This window comes from Aplidium turbinatum, chromosome 4 (genome assembly GCF_918807975.1).
Source record: "Aplidium turbinatum chromosome 4, kaAplTurb1.1, whole genome shotgun sequence".
NCBI classification, from domain to species: domain Eukaryota; kingdom Metazoa; phylum Chordata; class Ascidiacea; order Aplousobranchia; family Polyclinidae; genus Aplidium; species Aplidium turbinatum.
This window is the reverse complement of record NC_137475.1, coordinates 41,810,275-41,815,267: the sequence shown is the minus strand read 5'-3', so window position 1 is coordinate 41,815,267 and position 4,993 is coordinate 41,810,275.

Sequence of the window (4,993 nt, the reverse complement as noted above, 5' to 3'; positions counted from 1 at the left end):
ATTTATCACATAAAACAAAGAGCTTCATATTTAGTCGATGAATGTTGTGCGCTGAAACTGGATTGAACCAGTTGAAACAGCTTCTTGGCTGAAATTGCTACCGATCATCACATGTAGGCCTATAGGTTCAGCAAAAACGAAACGCAGAGATCAAACAACAACGGCTCGACTCTCAAAGTGTGCAGAGAAACACACTTAAGCTATAGCTCTTCATTCATTGACACCCAATGAAGGAATGTCGTTGAAAACGTTTTTACAACAAGAGGAAATTTTAGCTTATTGACGTCGGCGACCTAAACAGTGTGAATGGTCAGGTTCAACTTACATTAGAGACTTTTTTCTGTCTTATAATCAAGATTTTTACAATCAAACAACAAGATTGTTCATCAAAGCTTGCAGGCTCTGAGTGGGATAGTTGTTGAAGAATAATGCGTTTGAATATGAGCTTATTTTGCTCATAAAGCAATACTAGATAAATTTGAGGCATATAAAATTAGCCTAGTGCAGCAACTTTTTGTAGTTGTCGAAATGTTAAATTGTGGTGATTTTTGGTAATTGCAATCAGGGGCGTCGGAAGCGGGGGGCAGGGGGAGGCGGATTCCCCCCTTGCCCTCACTTTTTCTGTAGATGAGAGGGGCAATGGTGCCTTTTTGAGGTCATGTAAGCTACTGCATATTTTACAATATAACAATTTCTGTTATTCGATTTTAGCCTAATCATAATCTTTCATTTTGCCTCAAAATAATATTCACGACACAAAATTCTATATCAAAGAAACATAGCATGATGTCCTTCCGTGTCATTGTTCTTTGTATACCGGACGGCGGACACCTATATTATTACTCGATAATGAGCTGATAGATGAACATTATCGCTATATCTTAAAACTTAAAAAAAATTGGCCTTTCCGCCACAAAAGTGCCCTTTTTTCATAATCCTGCCCCCCCCCCAGTCAAAAATCGTTCCGGCGCCCCTGGTTGCAATAGTTAAAAAGTGTTTAGGGGAGAGTGGGGTAAGTTGGAAGGCGGGGTTAGTTGAAAAATAATAATTTTTTTAAATCTCGATGACTTTTTTAAATATTTACTGCCACCATGTGAAGTAGTTTATAAAAACACATAATCCATGTTAGTTTCGATTTGTTGAGTCAAGTTATGCCTGTTTGGCAGACAATTTTGTATTTTCTTACTTTCGAAGTAAAATTTTTGCGTTTTAAGAAACATCTTTTGCGTCGATGTCGTTAAAGATAGGCAGAAGTATTTTGGTGTGTGTCAGCTGTCGGTGTTCTACAACACCAAGAAATAAACAAATTTTAGTCAAATGCATCATGCTTGAATATTTTAGGAAAATAGTTTGTCATGTGCTAATGGGGCTAGTTGGAAAATAGTGGGTGGGGTTAGTTGGAAAATGTTTCGATACCAGTATGACGATGTAATATGATGCGAGTATATCGTCGTGGTATGATAGTACTTAGTATAAGCTCCAATGTACTTGTTTTAAGCAGATATACTGGTAAAATTTTAATTTGAATAGCTTGGAAAGTGCAATATATACGGTATCACAAGTTTTAAGAATGAGTTTATTAAAAAATGTTTTTCCGATGATTAGATGTAGAATTCATTGCATTTTGATTTCAAAGCAAGTAAACATATTTGCTTACAACCCCATGTAAATGTTTGTTGGTTGAAAAAAGAGTACCCAGTTAATTAGTGTGCAGTAAACTGACGTTTAATTGGAAAATCAATTTTAAAAATCAAATTGGAAAATCAATTTTATGTTTGTTTATTTTAAATTTGCATTAAAATTTAAATTGACTGAATACTTATTTTTAGTTGTATGACAGGGGACAACATAGGCGATAATTTAAGCCGCTTCAAGTTGTCAGGTTATGCACCAATTGCTTTAAATTCCACTTTAAAAAAAAAACTTTCCAACTAATCCCAGTCTCCCCTATCATGACAAAGAGATTGTTGGTTTTCATTGCAAGGGCCCACTGAGGTTAATTTTTTTGAAATTTCAACCAATTACTTTGGTTGGCCAATTAGCCTACCTGTTTCCCACAAAAGCCATAGATTCACTTCCCGCTGGAGACACATGTGGTTTCAATGTTGAAAGCCATGCGAAATGATGTCCTTTATTATGACTTTTTATTATTTCAGTACCAACTTATTCTATTGTTTGTAGATTTTCAAAAGATGTTAAGAATTATTCGCTATAATTTTATTTTTAAAAATAAATCTCCAACAAGTTAAAACAAGTTTTCCTACATTCAATTGTGATAGAGTTAAACATAATGAAACACAAAAAAAGCAGCGTCGGATTATCCCACAAAGAATGCAACCTCTTCAAAGAATCACCATAAAGTCACAAAATAAAGTAGGCTAATTGTGAGAAAAACAAGCGGTTCAGCCAATTTAGCCTGCTTAGCCGAGTGGTGCAAGCCTTGGTACGACCCTCTAGTCTAAAGAGACGCGGTTCGATACCGCTCAGTAGAACGCGGCTGTCTTTACAAAAAAAAAAATTATCATTCGTTTGCAAGCAAGGGCGTTTCAATAATTTGCCCACCATAGTTGCCTCATTTCTTTGGTTCAATTTGCCACTTTTATCAAAGACGATGCTTTCTTAGATGTTGTCAACATTGGTGTGTATAAACAGTTCGCTTTTTCATTACGAGTAGTCTGCACGTCTCTGTGTTGGCATGACTCTTAGTCTATTAGCGATATGCCTGAAAGTGGAAATGAAAAATTGAACAATTCCTCATTTGCCGATCCATCTAATCAAACTTGTCTTCTTCCAAGCATTGACTTTGGTGCGATACACAAAATCTATTCTACTTTTACAGGGAGGTGTCGACAATCAGAAGAGCTAGGGTATTTCAAACCACAAAAAGCATTAAACATCAAGAGAATATTGTTGCATTGTTTAGTTGGCTACAAACTACGTATATTGCAAAGCTCATTTTTAACATTTTTATAATGTTGGCTACTTGCAAAGTCGCTACACTGGCACAACAGTTTAAATCCATCACTTAAGAAAGGCGGTTGGTTTAATCTGCAAACTACCTATAACAGGATTATGTCGCACCAGTGAATCAATTTTTCCAATTTCAATACAATACACCCTAGTTCACCATTGTAAGTTTTTGTTGTTGTTTAAACAGGCCTACTGAATGGCAAGACTGTATTTAATAGTCGCCTAACTCGCGTAAAATAAGAAAATCCTTCGTCAATACCGAAAAAGATTTCCTGTTTCACATTATCGTCGAAACAAGTGCAACCCTGGTGCACTAAATCGGTTTGTTTGCTGAAATAAGAACTTTAATTGTTCAAAAGACGAAGAATTGTAATCGTGAATTATGTCATGGCCTGCAGTGCGCTGTAGGCTATTGCTTTCATCTGACAAAGAATGAACTGACACCAGAAGGGACCTTCGAAAAACTGTAACAGCAATTTCACTAAATATCGCACTAAAGCTGGATTCTACCTGTAGTTTAAAAAAGAGACTTTATAACAGATACCACTATAACCAAATTCTACTTGCTTTACACATAGGCTACCCTAATAGCCTACCAATATCAATACAAAATTGGGCATCATGAAGTCTTGTTTTTTCGTGTACGACAGGATTGTTCAGATTTCAAGGCATGTGATGGAAAGCCAGGGGAGTGTAGCTTCATCTAGTTCTGCTATGCCATGCATTCCATTAATTTTGGCGCTTTGTAAATGGGACATCCAAGAACCGAAGAACGACATAGTTTGCAGTTTGTTTCTTCGCAAATCATGAAACACAAAGAAATAACTTACTTCAATGTAGCTACAGTTTAAATTTATTTGTAAGAATAAATAATGGATACAGGTGCATGTAGCCTACTGTAAGATGATTGAATATGACAATTATTAAAATATACATCAATAGCTCATCAATTCTCGGGGTGTGCGCTTGAGCAACACATTTCAGGATTGCTCTCCATTCAGCGGAAACTTATGGATAAAATAATTTTTTTGGCAGCAACACTTCAACAACAATCGGAATACTTCACTCTGCTAATTTTGGTAACCGGCCTGCGTCAAGAGCCTCTACAAGTATGCGAAACTACCAGGAATATAATCAATCAAGGCTTTGTCAGTCCGAGGATAAAGATTCAAAACCAACCAACCAATAGCTGATAAAAAATCACTTTTGAACTTGTGTTATTCGCTACACACCAAACATACAAAACTGTCATCAACATACAAAAACGTCGCACGAAAAATGGCGCATGTTTGTTTCTTTTTACCATTCAATGTTCGGTGTGAATCTCGCCTTAGAACATACTAGGCTACTACGAAATAACAAAGCTCTTTCTATTATTTTAACAGTTGATTGCTGTGTTGCAAATGAACAAGTGAATATTGCAAACACTACTTTAATGAAATATTTTGGCTTTGTGTAATCCGAGACAACTTTATTTCCTTTTAATCCTGTAGTAGGCCATTTTATTACCAACACCTGTCATTAGGCGCCTCGTGTTTATGCAAATTACTTTTGGCATGTCACTAACAAAGGTGTCAACCTTTGATCTATACACACTAGTCGAGCTGCAGCCAATATGTTAAAGTATTTTTAAAGCCAAATATTAATCACCTTTATGCAGAATAAAAGCATGTGCCAACTGTTGGTAATCTTCTTAACAGTTGCAAATGGTTATTAGATTTTTGATTTTTAGCTCATGGAAAGCTAATATAGCTTTAAAATGCAATTGTGTTAATGTTTTAAAACTTTACAGCGTAAGTGGGTTTAGACTCATTGCTTACTCATAATAGGCAGACAAAGTTAATGAGACCGCTTGTGCTACACCAAAAATGTACTGTATTCTTTTGGAATCCAAAATTATATAAAAAAAAAACTGTGACAGCAGGATTTGAACCTGTTCTTTCGTTAAAATTAACGCAGTGATCATCTTTTCATGACTCGTAGACTTTTAAAGATTTTTAATTAGTATCATCATTTTGTTTCC